An 18,061-nucleotide genomic window follows, 5' to 3' on the forward strand; every position below is an offset into this window, starting at 1 on the left:
GAAATTTTTTTAATTAGTTTAGAAAAGAAGAATTCAAATTCAAAAGATAAAAACTTTCTCTTCTAACTATTGCATTTCCTTATAGTTATCTAATTTATCGCTGCTTTACATTCAGCACTTATTTATTAGTATTTATGGAACAGTGATGTCAAATTTTTCTATTTTAAAAAAATTCGATATTTATGATAATTATTATGAGAAATTATTGCTATATACTAATTTTGTTATAAAATATTAACCTTTATTAATATTTCATCCAAAACACAGACTGGTTACGAATCATTGTTACCGTCCCATATCACAGATGCTCACATCAATTTAATTAAATATAAAGCATTCTAGTGCTATAAAATTAAAATTTCTAAGAAATAAAATGTAGAATTACCTATAAGATATCTGAGTTAATTTCTTTTTATAAAAATTGATAATTCTGAATAGAAATAATGTAACGAATATTTTCAGATACCTTTTGTTTTAATTTGATGTGGTCATGCTGCGATTCTGTACTATAATGTGCTCTGAATTCCCCGAAATCCTAATCCTGAATTTTTATGGGCTTATATAATAATCTTCTAGAAAATGATCAAACATTCTTATCTTCATCATATATCTTCCTTCCACGAGATATTTCGTTATATCTTGTTCCATAAAACAGACATTCTTCGGGCAACATTATCGGACGTGAAAGCAATTTCTCAAGAAAGAAAAGAACCTTTCACAGAGATTATGAAATGTTGAGCTGAGCTACAAATTGAAAAGTTGTTATTGTTTATTTCTTTCAGTTCTTACTAATCTTTAGTAAAGAAAAAAAAATGTTAAAGCAAAGAGGAAAAAATACAACATTTTTGTTTGTTTTTACCATCAGTGAAGACGATAAACATTTTCTTTTAATAAAAGTCAGCTTTACCTCCACAAGAGACTTACAAAAAATACTTGAGACCATTTTATATGTTGTAACTTGCAATAAAAGTATAAATTGCAACCAAATGAAAAAATGAAAATTGTTATTTTTTGTCTCCCTTTGAACTTGTTGTAATTACAATTTCCAACCATTGGATAAAGAGTTGTCATTCTGCGTTAAAGGATGGTAAACAAAAGATCCTAAAAATAAATTACGGTACAAAAGTAAATCGTCCTAGAACAGAGTTTCAGGATTAGATGTAATGGCTCACTAGGGACTTAAGATGGATCAAGTAAACAAAGGTTTCCAAGATTTTTTTTTTATTTGGAAAAGATTGCTTTCGAATTGGGTTTCGAAAAGTCTCTTTTTTTATTTAGTATCTGTAAGTACTGTAATAAAATTTGATAAATTTTATTTCATTTAGGTTTTGTGTTATTTTTTCACGAGAATAAAATGCTTCCATGTTGTTTTCTTTAATGTCATGATGTTAACTTTTTGGAGAGAAGCAAAAGTAATTTAAATTTAAATTAAAATGAATTGCCATCATATAGCATAACTCATTTTATTTCGTTCGTTTAATCATTAAAGAATTTTGACTTTGACTTATAACAAATAAGTCTTAGAAATATAAACAAACAAGTGTTACGAAAAAGGACAATTTTCTATTTGCCTATTCGTTTCTTTCTATCAAACAGTGTTTGAAATTTGTGATATTTACAAAATATCATTTATATCAAGAACGATTTTAACAGATGTTTAAATAATTATGAATATAAAAAATATTTATATAGATTCAAAATTAAATAAATAAGGTGTACGACTGGATAGAATATGTCCAGTACTTCATTTTGATTTTTAAATAAAGATAACCAATTCATTTCCTGATTAAAACATTGCAATTGTACCTAAAAATAACACAACCATTAGGAAATTCGTCAATACCCTTTCAGGAATTAACGAAACTGACCCAAGCAGAGTGACAAACATGCTAATTTAACAGAATGAAGAACAGTCATTTGTCCACTTTCATATCCTGTCTCTGTAGGATGAATGGCTGTTTTGATCTAGTGACATTATTTTAGGAAAATTAAATAATTATAAGAGCTATCTCTTGAAAAACGGTTTGAAATACAGAATAAGTTTCAAGAATTATTTGATAATTTAAAATTTCTGATAAGCGAAATTATGTAAGAATTAGGAATAAGAAAAATGATTTCGATTAACGCATTAAAAATTTCTTAAGCAACAGAACGTATTCCCAAGTGATCAGAATTTACTAATTATATTGGCAATATATGTCTCGAAATTTTATACATGATTAAATATTTAAATGTGATATCTTATAAAATTGGAAAAATATTATTTGAAAACAATTCAAGGTATAGAAAACTTTAGCACTTCTCGTTTACTTCGACGCGAACATAAGCTTGCACGCGTACTTTATCTTAAAATGTATATTTTATTCAAACAGTATTGACAAACATTTACTCAGGTCCCAATAAATAATTCTAATCAGGGTACTTTGATTTTTAAGGAATTTAATCAGCGAATGAGAACAACCAAGCGTTAAGTATCTAATTAGTTTTTGAAAGGCAATAGATATTTCATTCCGAGGGGGGGGGAAGCAATTTTTGTATTAAATTGAAAATCGATTGAAATTTGTTTCAGAGTTATTTATTTAAAAAGTATATGTCCAGTACGTCAAATATGCTACTTCTGTGTTACAACCCTTTTTAATATTACCTTAATTTTATCGACATTCTTCTCATTTAAAATAAAAAACCTGTTTTCAGATTTCCTGTATTCCGACAGGTTCCAAAAAGGTGAATAACTCAATAACTTTGTGAATAGGGGAGACATGTACATGAGGGTGGAACGAAAATGGCCTTAACTTTTTTTTTAGTTTGGTAATAGTGCGGAAAACTTGACTTTTAGGGTCAAAAATAATATTAAAAAAATTGATTTCAATAGTACATTATTTTGAGGTGCCGCAAAAAGCTTAAAATTTGTAAAAAAATGAAAAAATGGAAATTTTTAAAAAAGGCCTTTAAAATTTTTTCTTAGATTTTAGTTTGGCAATAGTGATAAAAAATTAGCTTTTAGGTTCAAAAAGAATTTGAAAAAATTCTGGTTACAATACAATAGTATTTGGAGGTGCCGAAAAAAGCTTAAAGTATACAAAAAAATTGAAAAATTATAAACTTTGATCAAATATTTTTATGAATTTTTCGTTCATATAATGTTACAAAAGATGATTTTAAATACATATAAAAGCATTACAAATGGAAAAAAAATTATTAATTACAAAGTATAATAATAAAAAAAATATTTTTATGTCCAATATTGCGTTTCTTACTTCTGTATGATTACAAATGTTACAGCTGCGGAATGTTTGTTTCTACTTCATTACTATATTAAACAGTTTTTTTAAATTAAATTTTGGCAAATTCACATGTGAGTCAATTTTTGCTCTTATGTATTCTTCTCTTGCGATTGAACTCCCCTCAGGGGCTCACGTACTATAGGTGAGTACGGGTGTCCCAATCCCGAGGTACCCAGGGATCTTTACTCCCTCCCCACGTGTTGGCCGTGCGTGGCAACCCACTAGAAAGACGGATGGTGCACTGTGGTCCCCTGTGCATCAATCGGCTTGTACCTAGTCACCTTAGTGGCTAGTCTGCTAAGGATCAAGCGAAGGGGTTACTCCTTGGGGTTGGCGTTAATGGTGGTCACTGTCCCCGGGGGTAACTCCGAGCGTATAGGTTCCGGCTAGCACCAAGGTAAGCGCCGAGTATGGGAATGGCCAGAGCCGGTGGCTGCCTTCCCTTGTTGGGCTCCGTGGTGGGCGGTGCCGTCGGGCTCGAACCTTACACAATGTCGTATGGCTCCTCCCAAAAAGGGTCCCTTCAGTGGGCATCGTTACAAAGTTCAAATTGAATCAACAGAAAAATATTTCGATCATTTTTTTATTGTACACCGTATTTCTGATGAAAATGAAACTTTTAACACAATGTCACCATTTTTGGTAGACAAAGCATTTCTTAGTACAGTTGGTGAAGTTAGTAATATTCGCAAACTTCGATCTGGTGATTTGCTGGTTGAGGTAAGCTCCTGTCAGCAATCCCAGAAAATTATGAAATTGAAAGCCTTGACAACAATTCCGATAAGCGTTAGTCCTCATAAGTCTTTGAACTCTTCAAAAGGAGTAATAACTTGTGGGGAATTATTCAATGTCCCTGTCGAAATTATAACCAAAGAATTAAAATTCCAAGGGGTGACTCATGTACGCCAGATTACCATTCGGCGGGATGGACAACTCCTTAATACATAGCACTACGTTCTTACTTTCAATAGTCCCCAATTACCTGAATCAATTAAAGCAGGATATATAAATTTGCCTGTACGACCATATATTCCTAACCCTCTACGCTGTTTCCAATGTCAGCGCTATGGTCATTCTAAAATGAACTGCCGCGGGACTCTGACTTGCGCCCGCTGTGCAGAAAAGGATCATGATGGTCAGCAGTGTTCTGTACCTGAAAAGTGCATTAACTGCAATGGAGACCACACTGCTTATTCCCGACTTTGTCCGCGTTGGCAACTAGAGAAGAAAATAGTTGCAGTCAAATTTAAAGAGAACATCTCGTATCCTGGAGCAAGACGCAAGATTATAGCTCAAACTCCTACAGAAGGTTCAAGTTATGCATCAGCTGTAGTTAATCAAAACGTTCAAATCGAAAAAACAAAACTTTTCATTCAAGCACAATCCTCGAATTCTGAATGTGACTCAAATGATATTCCTGAGCCATCTAACGCCCGTAGGCGTAAATCTAAATCTAAATCACAGACTTCTTTGGCATTTAGACTTTCAAAGCGAGGTCTAACAAAACATGATTTACCGGCAAAATTTAAAAAATCTACTGTTAAAAACTCTGTCGCTCTAGGTTTAGCAAATAAGGGTGTTGTCCAACAGGACTTAACGTCAATTTTTGGGGCTCCCTTAAAAAGTCCTGAACTTATTTCCCTTCACCCATCGGAGGAAGAGGATGAGTTAAAAATGAGTTGCGATGCTCCGGCAACTCCATCAACTTCTATTTATCCCCTTACTAAAACATTATCTTAATGGGTACGTTCCTTTCATGGAATTGTCGCGGCCTTCGTTCTAAACTACAAGACATTAAAGATATCATCAATAAATTTCATCCAATTTGTATTGGACTCCAAGAAACCTTCTTGTCGTCCAACATTCCTCTCAAACTTCGTGGTTACAACAGTGTTCGGAAGGATACAATCCATGGAACTGGTGGCGTTTGTATCCTTACATCTAACTTATACCCGAGCACCGCTCTCACTTTGCACACTACATTGCAGGCTGTGGCTGTGCAAGTTCATGCTCGAAAATTAGGCACAGTTTGTAGCACTTATTTACCATCACACGATTTGATTAATCAACATGATCTTGATAATCTCATGGACCAGCTTCCGGCGCCCTTTCTGTTATTTGGCGATTTTAATGGCCACAGTATCTTGTGAGGCTCTGATAGTACAAATTCTAGTGGGCGACAGATTGAACGGTTCAAATCTGATAACTGTCGCTGTCTCCTTAACAGTGACGAGAAAACCTACATTCATGAGCCCACACATACCTTCCACAGCTTAGACTTGCCCATATGCTCTCCTGATATCCTACCTTTGCTTAATTTTATAGTCGGAAGTGATCTCCATGATAGTGATCACTTCCCTTTAATAGTCTCCTATACTGAAACTGATTTCAAGCAATGTCCATCACGTTATGTCTTTCAGAGGGCTGATTGGGCTGCTTTCATGCAACAAGCAGTGATTTCTGAGAATATGGTCAGCATGGCCGACATTACACACGCAATACAAAGTGTCGTCGACTGTTTACTTAAATCCGCCAATAATACCATACCTAGAAGTTCCCCACGTATGCAAAAATTTCGAAGACCGTGGTGGAACGAAGCCTGTTACAAGGAACATTTTCCGCAGGTTACAAGGAACAAAAGCGATAGTTACAAGGAACGCGATACAAGGAACGCGATAGTTACAAGGAACAAAAGAAACGGTGGAACATTTTCCGCAGGTACCCTACATCGGAGAATCTTATTGCCTTCAAACTTGCTAGAGCGAATGCTCGTCGAATTCGTCGGCGTAGCCAGTGGGAGTCCTGGTGTCGCTTTATTTCCTCAATCACATCCTTTACTTCCAGCAAATTGTTATGGAAAAAAGTCAAAGCTGCTAATGGAGTATATAAAGATTTCTCCTTCCCAGTTTTGAATACTGGAAATGGGGTGATGTCTTCTCCATTAGACGTTGCCAATACTCTCGGAGACGCCTTTGCAAAGGTTTCCGCAGCTGATGATTACATGCTTGCTTTTATAATGACTAAGAATTGCGCGGAACGGAAGTCTTTGCGTTTCACTACCCGAAACTCCTACTCTTACAATTCAGAATTTAGGATGAATTAATTATTAACGGCCTAGTCTAAAGCACGTGATACCAGTCCTGGTCCTGACGGAATCACATATAACATGCTTCGCCATTTATCTACCACTTCTCTTTCCAACCTGTTATTTCTATTTAACCGTATTTGGAATGAACAGAAGTTCCCATCACAATGGCATGAAGCTATTGTGATTCCAATCCTGAAACCCGGCGAAGACGCCTCTAACCCTCTGCACTATAGGCCAATTGCTCTCACAAGTTGTCTATGTAAAACACTAGAGCGCATGGTTAATGCCCGTCTTGTATTTGAGTTGGAGAAAAAAGCATGTATTCCGCCATTACAGAGTGGCTTCCGCAGGGGACGCTCGACATTGGATAATATCGTCCTTCTCGAGACCCAAATTTGAAACGCATTCGTCCGGCGGAATCATCTGGTCTCCATATTCTTCGACATAGAAAAGGCCTATGACCGTGCTTGACGTTTTGGCATTCTTGATACTCTTTCAAACTTCGGATTGAAAGGAAATTTACCTGTGTTTTTAAAGAACTTTTTATCATTAAGAACATTTCGTGTACGCATTGGAAATTTTTATTCTGATCGTTTTATTCAAGCTGAGGGGGTTCCACAAGGAAGTATCGCTTTTCGTAACTCATTTTAGCCAGATTCTTAATGTGTTACCACCATCTGTTAAAGGCACATTATATGTGGATGATCTTCAGATCTCTTCCCAAGGGAGCAATATGCACGTAATCGAGCGCCAACTGCAGGTTGCAGTTAACAAGCTAGTAGACTGGTGTGATGAAAATGGGCATACGATTTCTCCCGAGAAAAGTCGATGTGATCACTTTTGCAGGAAGCGTGGCATCCATTTGGATCCTTTAATCCATATCCGTAATGCTAACATTCCTGTAGTAAACGAAGTAAAATTTTTGGGAATAATATTTGACCGTAAGCTCACTTTCCTGCCGCATGTCTTACATCTGCGGAAGAAGTGTGACAGGGCTTTAAACATTCTCAAAGTACTTTCTAGGACATCTTGGGGTGCTTATAGCATTTCATTACTCCGCATTTATCAAGCAGTGACGCTATCACGTATTGATTATGGATGCGTGGTGTATGGCTCTGTGCGACCTGCCATTTTACGTAGATTAGACACTACACACCATTCTGCTTTAAGGATTTGTTCGGGTGCATTTCGGACTTCGCCAGTGGAGAGCCTTTATGTAACCTGCCATCAGTTACCACTAAGTTTACGAAGCCAAAAATTATCTGCCCAGTACTATCTTCGAGCTCTGTCTATTCCGAAGCACCCCTTGTGTTCTATAGCTGTTTCAGCGAGTCTTCGGAGACTCTATACTGCACGACCCTATCATATTCTACCATTCTGCGAAAGACTTAAAATAATACTTCATGATGTAGCGATTCAGACTGCAGATCTTTTTCCGTTTTCTCCATGGGATATTCCTCAATTTCGTTTTCTAAATCCATTCTCAGGTTTCGAGAAAACGACAACTGCTCCTGTAATTTTTCAGAAACTTTTTGATTCTCATCGTAGTCAATATTAGGACTATTTGAAAATCTTCACAGATGGGTCAAAGTCAGACGGTCACGTTGGTTGTGGTATTGTTTCTGACACTAATGTACTGAGCTACCGTCTCGATACAACATTCTCGGTCTTATCTGCCGAGTTAGTGGCGATCCTTTATGCCCTTCAGATGATTTCACTGTCTACTGAACGAAAATTTTGCATATATACGGACAGCTTGAGTTCCTTGGAAGCACTTTCCCACTTCTGTAATCGATTTCATCCTGTTTTCCTGGAAATCTTGAGTCTTTTAAGGACTCTAAAAAACAGAGACTACGAGATATTGTTTTGTTGGGTTCCGAGTCATGTCGGAATTGGTGGAAACGAGATGGCAGATAATGCAGCAAAGAGAGCATCTTTACTGTTGAAACAAGATATCCCAAGCAATGATGTAAAAAATTCTTTGGTGCGTCGTTTATATACGCTGTGGCAGGAATCATGGAATCACCATGTTAGAAATAAACTTCATTCAATAAAACCCACAATTTCACCCTGGCCTTGCCATCCAGTGCGTGTGTACGATGTTAAATTAACTAGACTCCGCATTGGCCATACCCGTTTAACTCATCGACACCTTTTATTTGGCGAAAGAGCTCCTACTTGTCCAAATTGTCATATAAATTTAACTATTGTTCATGTTTTAATCCAGTGTCCTAATTTTAGATGTCATCGGAAACAATTTTTTAACAGCTCATCGATAGAAATGCAAATTCTGGTAGGGGAACACCCCCATCAAAACATTTTTAAATTTTTAAAAGCTATTGGTGTGTACCATTTTATTTAATATTTTATCATCATGTAATTTAAACATCTTGTTCTCTTTTTAAAACCCCATGCCGACATTTTAATCATAGTGCATTTTGACAGTTATTTAATTTTACACGCATAATTTTTTATATATATTTTAACCATACGTTTGGCGCAGTATGGTCAGAATTGGCTCTTGTGCCATTAAAACCCACAAATCCAAATCCTTGCGATTGAACTACAGATATTTTGAACCTATTCGGCCATCAGTCTCACAGCTCTTTCCACTGCTTGCATGTGGCAAGGAAGCCAGGGAAAGTCGATAACCGAGTCCCCTATACTATTTGGATCAGCTTCAGATGCCTTTTGTATAAAGTTTTAATTTAAGAATATTAAACCGCACAGGCACTTAATAGTTTTATCACTTTTTGTCTATTTGATGAATCTGGTTTGCTTGCCTCTTTATGTAAAGAACACTGTTGTTCTTCAGTGTTGTATTGTCACCAGTAATCGTTTCTGATGCACTAGTATTTTTTGCCCGTTCTTAATTAAACTGAACTTTTATCTGTAATTCTTTACTCTTTCTTGCTTCTTTCTTCCACAAAGCGCTTGTGGTAGCAATATCAATATTACCTATAACCATTTTCCTGTTAGAGCATTCATCGTTTAGAGCCTTTTATTCCATAACTGGAATTTTTTTAATGCAAGTCTGCAATATTAAATAAATATCTAGCTTCTTCACTAAATTCTGTGAGGTTTAAGTTAAATTTATCTGATTATTTTCTGCTTTTAGACTTTAATAAATTCCTGTATTTAACATGATAAGTTTTTATCATTTGTGAAATTCTTTTGCTAGAAGCAAAGGGAATAGAAGCTCTTGACCTTATTTGTTCTATTTTGGGAACTAAAGTGTCACGTATTTCGCTTACAGAAGGATCCTTCTCTGAAACAATTTTGAGGTTATGTCTAATATAACAGTAGCACTAGATTCGACAGTAGTGTGGTCAACTTCAAGCAAATCACTAAATTTCCCAAAAATAGAGCACTCTGATACTAATCTTGTCTTTACTAATTTAGACTGAGCTATTTTCATTCACAGCAAAGCACACAAACACAAACTAACAAATCAGTTACGTTAATCAGTTACACAATAGACGGAGGGGAGACACCAACTCAACTGAACTCTGCAAAGCTAGTGCAGGCTAGTAGAATAGTAAAACTGTTTTTATACTTTTTTATATGACAATGCCTAATGAAATCTTTTTATTTTATAATCGAGTCACCCAAAAATCCTTAAAAAAGTTGCAAAAAGTGTGTTTTTACGAAACTTTAACGTCCTTGCGGTACCTCAAGATATAGTCTGATATTTTTTATAATTTATTTATCTTATCTATTTATTTATCTTATTTATAATTTATTTATCTTATCTATACCAAAAGACCACGTTTCCGTGCTATTACAAATTACAAAAACAAAAGTTGATTATTTCGTAAAAAAACTTTAAAATGTAATAAAAATTCTAATTTTATGAAACTTTAACGTCCTTGCGGTACTTCAAGACCTATTCCAATATTTTTCATATTTATAATTTATTTCATCTACACCAAAAGGCAACTTTTAAGCACTATTACAAATTAAAAATCAATAATTGATTTTTTTCGTTCCACCCTAATGTACATACATATTATAAGAATATAACAGTCACAAACTGTGTCTATTACCTTTCCGGAATATTCTTTCTAGCACAAGGTACAAAATATTATAAAAAAAGACGTATGATTGTATAATGTTTTATTTTAGGATAACCTAGATCAAAACTGTTAATTTTTCCTCAAAAGACTTCTATACTTGTATAATAACTTTTCAAGAGAATGCATTTTTTCTATGGGCTTCCATAGTTGTAAGTATATAAAATTAAATTGCTTGTCCGAATAATATCATATTTTGAAAGTAACTTAAAAAAGGAAAGGAAAAAACAACAAGCAAAAAATATATATAATAGGTCGATATATTACCACAATAAGGCATCCTATCTTACCTATTAAAATTGTCTTAATATTCTATAAAAGCTGTTATAAATCCAACAAAGATTGTCTGTTTACTTTAGTCGCATAAAAGTACCGTTTGAAAATCATACTAGGGATATTTTGGGGAAGACCTTGTAATTCTAAACCCTGGTCCGATAACTAGGACGACACATGTCATATGCTATACTTTCAGATAAAGCGCTACAGGCTTTGTTGTTGATTATAACTATGAAACTATGGTCTCTTTTATATGAATATGAACCTAATTTAATAATGCATGCTTCCCCGGATTCATTTTTGTTCCATATGTCACCAAATTTTTTCTACAAACTTAATTGTTATTTTTTGTTTGGTTGGTTGGTTGGTTGGTTCGTAGGGTTTAATGGCGCAAGGGCCAGGCTTGACCATGCTGCGCCACACATATGGTTAAAGATGAACATTGAAACTAAAATACACTAGATTTTTAAAAAGTAATCAAAAAACTTCTTTAAAGAGCTTCATATAAAAAAGCAAGCGTAAAATCTACAAGGAACCGAAATATGAATTATAAAATCGAAAGAAAATTTCAGGAAAATAATATTTTATAATAGAGCAACAGAAAACACATTGAAATGTTCATAAAAACACTCATACATGAGAAATGGTAAAAAAAAATATATAAAACAAATACTATAAACGCATTCAAGATTTTAAAAAGTTAAGAATTTTTAAGCCATGCAAAGAGAAATTGCAAAGGGAAGAATGTTATTTATTTTTATACTTTGTTGGAATAATATATTTAAGGTAGGTTTAGGTTTTTTTTTCCCTAATGGAAGGAGGTGGTGGAGTACAGACATCTTCAGATGTCTCTTCAAGTTCCTTACTCATGTCGTACTCCAGCATGTCCTCTGAAGTACTCGAAATGGTCATTTCTGTGTCAATTTCAGGGTGCAAGATAGGGGTACCTTCTAATGCAGAGACACCCAAATGTTCAAAATTAGGTTTTTCCCCAATGTGAGTGCATGTGTCAATTTTTGTCATTTTTTCTATGATAGAATATTTGGTATCTTGCGTCACAGCAGAGTTTGATATTTGGCGGGGTAAAGTTTTCCAGAATTTGGAAAACGATTCTTTTTTTGTACGAGACTTAGGAGAAACTTGTTGGGAGGATTTGCTTTAGTTTTGTTTTAATTATGGGCCTTCTTGATTTTTTTTTCTTTTTTGAACTTGTTTGAAGCCAGTGGGATCTGGGGAAGTAGACGCACATTCTGAAACATTCTTCTCCAGATAGGAAATTTTTTCAGCACTTATTTTGGCTGAAAATGCTGTTAGAAAAGATTCAGTAGATCTAGGACACATTTCAGTAGGGATGTAAGATTTTTTTAAGGAAGAGGAATCAGAAGGTAAGTTAACAGAGATCATTTGGGTGCTTTTAGTTTCAAGGATACTTTTAAAACAGAGTGAGTGTTGTCCAATCATGTACTTAAAGTATTTTCAGAAAAGACGATACCACATCCCACATGATGAGCAGTTTTTGATCCATCTGTGAAGACAGCGGTGTAATCTGAAAACTTATATCGGTGATAGTTAAAAATCTGTTGGAAAATGGAAGGTGAAACTGTAGATTTATCAAAAGTAGAAAATGGGTTATGAAATGAAATTTGTGGATTATCCCAAGGTGGAAGGGTTATAAAATTTATCGGTGGATTTGGACATTATAAAGATATGAACTGGCAAGTAGTTGTTTCATCTTCTCGCAAAAAGGAGGGGTATTAGAGGGACGAGCATTGTATAGTTGGCATATGCCAACAGGAATATTCATGCCTTGCGTAGGGTGAGTAGTATGACATTGCAGTCTCAAAAAATATTGGACGCACAACTTTTTGCGACGTAGATTTAGCGGCAGTTGGTGACAAACTACATATAAGCTGTGCACAGGCGAAGTTCGAAACAATCCAGAACAGATCCTGAGAGCAGTATGATGCATAGTATCTAATTGCTTTAGAACACTAGCACGTGCAGAACCATACACTTCGCATCCATAATCAATACGGAAGAGTACCACAGATTGATAGATGCGATGTTCGGTCTGCTCCCCATGATGTAGTTGAAAGAACCTTCAAAATATTCTGTGATTTCTCACACTGCTTCCGTTGATAACGGATATGAGGAAGGAAAATGAGTTTACGATAAAATATCAATCCTAAAAAGCGAACCTCATCAACAACTGCTATTCTGATTGCCCGGATAATAATTACAGGGTCTATTTGGAGGTTTCATTTTCTACAGAAATGAATACAACAGCTCTTTTCACGGTAGAGTGTGTGCCCATTTTCATCGCACCAGTCTATGAGCTTGTCAACAGTTTTCTGAAGTTGTCATTCTATTAAGGCCATACTACATCCCTGACAAGAGATCTGTATGTCATCAACATACAATGTGCCAGAGACAAATGATGGTATGACTTGGAGAATTTGACTCCCCTTAGGGGCTCGCCTTCTTTAGGTGAGTACGGGTGTCCCAATCCCGAGGTACCCAGGGATCTATACTCCCTTTATGTTTATTCTTCCCTGAACCTGCTGCTTTCTACTGTATCTCTTCCATCCCTCGACGACAAGCGAGGGCGCTGTCCGTGAGAAGCTGTTGCCGCTCTGTTTGCTTCTTGCTTCTCATGGACAGCCAAAAGCCCCACGTGTTGGCCGTGCGTGGCAACCCATTAGACGGGTGGTACATTTCGGTCTCCGGTGTATCAATCTGCCGGTATCCCATTCATTTTACTGGGCTGCTCAAGGGGATCAAGTGAAGGGGTCACTCCTTGGGCTTGGCGTTAAGGGTGGTCCCTGTCCCCGGGGGGTGACTCCTAGTGTATAGGTTCCGGCTAGCATTATGTCAAGTGCCGAGGCTGGAGATGGCCAGAGCCGGTGGCTGCCATCCCTTGTTGGGCTCCGTGGTGGGCGATGCCGTCGGGCCCGAATTTAAATCAATGTCGTATGGGTACTAATGTTCTTCAACACGGTAATGCTTTCTTAAAATTTTTTGTTGTCAATTCTGAAAAGTCTTCTTTAAAATTTGTATCACCAATTTTGATACATAAATCTATACTTGGCGTTGTCGGAGAAGTTCAAAATATAAAAAAATTAAATAATGGAAGCCTACTTATTGAAGTAAAAAACAACCAGCAGTCGCAAAATATTACAAATTTAAAAAAGAAAGGGGACATAGAAGTCACTGTTTCTGCCCACCGTTTCCTTAACTATTCCAGAGGTGTCGTATCCAAAAAAGAATTTCAGAGACATCATGAAGAGGACCTCTTAGAAAATCTAAAAGATCAAAAAGTAATAGCAGTTCGCAGGATTACAATTTAAAAAAATAATCAAAAGCTTCCTACTAAACATTTAATTCTAACATTCAATACTGCAGTTCTACCGAAATCTGTCAAAATAGCTTATATCAATTGCCCAGTTAAACCATATATTCCAGAACCATTCCGCTGCTTTAAATGTCAAAAATTTGGTCATTCAATTACAGCTTGCAGGGGAGATAAAGAAATTTGCGCTCGATGCTCCCTCCCGGATCACAATAGTAAAAACTGTACATCTACCACACAAAAATGTTATAACTGCCAAGGCGATCCCCCATCTTATTTCCGTTCCTGCCCACGCTACAAACAAGAGAAAGAAATTCAAACTATCAAAATAACAAAAGGTATTTCATTTACAGAAGCACGCAAAATAGTAAGCGAAAGAACACCGAAACCAAATTTTTCATATTCATCAGCATTAAAATCCGCCGTTCCAGCTTCAGAACCACGCAATTCACAAAACCAACCACTAATAAATATTGAAACAAATACTCCTGCAATCCGCAGAGCAGATCCTGACACCATAACCATAAAAAAAACTGACTACCTTGCACTTCTGGAAATAAAAAAAATCTTGGGAAGAAACTTCTTCGTCTTCTCTAAAAAAGCCAAAACGGAAAAAAGTCTTGATGAAGGAAAAAATGCTGAATGAAAAAAAAGACACCCCAAGCAAAAGAAACAAATAAAATTGAAGAAAAGGAAGAAAATTTTAAAATTCATCCATAAGCATAAGTGATATGGATGAGGACAGAGTGGATTCTGATCCCACTAATATTTCATCGCACTATTTTAAATCAAAAGTTTTTAAAAAAGCCTAAAGGTTGATGTTCTCTCACCTTCATCTTTTCTATTTACTGAAGGCAATCTCTTTTTTTCCCTTGCTCTTTTTTAATCTTTATGTCTACATTCGTTTCTTGGAACTGCCGAGTGTACATGAATAAATCTTCAGAATTGAGAGACATTATAAACAAATACCATCCTACCTGCATTGCACTCCAGGAAACCTACCTTAAAACTGACAAGCAGAACATACGGCATTACAAAAATTTCAGAAAGCACAATATTCAAAACCGATTTTCTGGGGGCGTAGCAATTCTTGTCGCTACGGATATTCCATCAATGCAAGTAAATCTGAACACTAATTTGCAAGCTGTAGCTGTACGAATTCAGATGAAAAATTTAATAACTGTCTGTAGCCTCTATTTACCACCTAAACAACAAATCAGTCAAACGGATCTAAATAGCTTGTTTTGCCAATTACCTTCTCCATTCATTATTTTGGGCTATCTTAATGGTCGTAGTCCTTTTTGGGGAAGCTCTGAATCAAATTCGCGTGGTCAGCAAATCGAACAATTTCTTTCAGATCATAATTTATGCATTTTAAATTCTGACGAAAAAACGCATTTTCATTTACCAACAAGAACTTTTCATTCTGTTGATCTCGCTATTTGCTCTAAATCTTTATTGCCTTTTTTCAGTTTAACTGTTGGCAATGACCTTTATAATAACGACCATTTTCCTTTAATTTTGACCGACAGTAGGCGCAATGCAGCTAGTTCTTTCCGACAATCCAAATATGTTTTAAATGCAGCAAACTGGTAAAAATTCACCTCTCTGGCTAATATCAATTCAGAAATAGTTAAATCTTCCACTATTGATGAAGCTCTGAAACATATTGTCAGTATTATAATTGAGGCAGCCGATAACACTATTCCAAAGAAATCTGGGGTTCGTAGGAAGCAAAACAAGCCATGGTGGGATGCTAATTGCCAACAAGCATACAAAAAACAAAAAAAGGTATGGAATATTTTTCGCCGGTATCCCTCTACTAAAAATTTTATCAATTTTAAAAAATCTAGAGCAGAATCCAGAAAAATCCAACGACGTAGTAGAAGACTTTCTTGGCAAAAATTCGTTTCTGGTATCACTTCAACAATATCTAGCCATCATTTGTGGAATAAAGTAAATAAAGCTTCAGGTGCTTCTCATTCTAATAGTGTCTCAATTTTAATTGATAAAGGAAACACCATATCATCTACAAAAAATATTGCAAATTCCATAGCTTCAACATTAGCTCACACGTCCAGCATTAAAACTTATTCTCCTGCGTTTTTGAAATACAAAGAGAAAGCAGAAAAGCAAAAACTAAATTTTAATTCTCAGACTAACCTGCCCTACAGCAGCGATTTTACGTTTTTAGAGTTTAAATCGTGCATTGCCATTGCCCACGATTCTTCTCCAGGTCCTGACAACATTAGTTACAGTATGATCAAAAACTTAACAACAGAGTCGAAAAAAAGCTTATTATATCTTTACAACCGTATCTGGCAAGAACAATATTTTCCTTCTTTTTGGCAACAAGCTATAATAATTCCTTTACTAAAACCAGGAAAAGATCCAACTAACCCATCAAATTATCGACCCATTGCTTTGACCTGTTGTCTTAGCAAATTGTTAGAAAAATGATAAATCGAAGGCTAATTTTTTATCTGGAGACTAATAACTTACTTCACTCGTCGCAGAGTGGATTTCGAAGAGGACGGAGCACTCTTGATAATCTACTTGCTCTCGAATCCGACATTCGCCTAGCATTTTTGCAAAGAAAGCACTTAGTAGCCATTTTTTTCGACATCGAAAAGGCATACGACCGAACTTGGAGATATGGAATTTTAAAAGATTTATATGATCTGGGACTAAGAGGAAATCTTCCTGTTTTTATTCAAAATTTTTTAAAGCTTAGAAAATTCCGTGTTAAGGTGAAATATGAACCTTCAGATTCTTTTGTACAAGAGGAAGGTGTTCCCCAAGGCAGCGTTTTAAGCGTCACTCTTTTTATTTTAAAAATAAATAACATTTTAAAATTACTTCCGATTTCTGTGAAGTGCTTTTTATATGTTGACGACCTGTATATCTCTTGTACAGGGATGCATATGAATTTTATACAAAGACAATTGCAGATCACAATCAATAATATTACCCAATGGACGAACACTAATGGTTTTACCATCTCAACATTGAAAACAGCTGGTGTGCACTTCTGTCGGAAACGTAACCTTCATTTTGATCCTGATATGAAACTGTTTGATCAGCCAGTACCATTTTTAAATGAAATTCGCTTTCTGGGCATTATCTTTGATAAAAAAAACTCACCTTTCAGTCTCATATAAAACTTTTACGTAAAAAGTGTGAAAAGTCTTTAAATATTTTAAAAGTCTTATCAACTACAGCATGGGGAGCCGACAGAAATTCTATGATTAAAATATACAAGGCCGTTGTACTTTCCAAGCTGGATTATGGTTCCTCAATATACGGTTCTGCTAGGAAAAACATTTTGCAAAAACTAGACCCTATTCACCACATAGCTCTCCGTCTTTGTTCAGGTGCTTTCAGGACATCCCCTGTTAAAAGCTTGTATGTTGAAACCTGTGAACCAGCCCTTGAATTAAGAAGACAATTTTCATCTCTTAATTATTATTTTAAAATTCAATCTAACATTAATCATCCATTTTATGATTTTAAACTTCGCCCCTTTTTAGTTCGCTTGCAAGATGCCCGAAAATCATTCATCCCTGTCTTTTTTACTAGAATTCATAATATTCTTTTAGACCTTAATCTACTATGTCTACATGCAGCTCCTCAACCGGAAAATACTTTTCCACCGTGGAAAATCCCTGAAGTACAATATTTAAATCCTTTTGAAACTTTTATCAAATCTGATACAGCAAATATCATTTTTCAAAAAATTTTCTTAGAACACAGACAACAATATCAACATTTTATTCCAGTTTTTACCGACGGGTCAAAATCAGCTGCTCATGTCTCTTTTGCGGTTGTTTTCCCTCACACAGTTTCTTCGTTTAAACTACATCCCTCCTGTTCAGTTTTTACTGCAGAAATAAGTGCTCTTTTATATGCTTTAGAAGAAATTTCTAATACCCGGAACAAAAACTTTATCATTTATACGGATTCTCTGAGTGTTTTAAATTCTCTAAAATCA

The sequence above is a fragment of the Argiope bruennichi genome, chromosome 1, assembly GCF_947563725.1.
Source record: "Argiope bruennichi chromosome 1, qqArgBrue1.1, whole genome shotgun sequence".
Taxonomy (NCBI): Eukaryota; Metazoa; Arthropoda; class Arachnida; order Araneae; family Araneidae; genus Argiope; species Argiope bruennichi.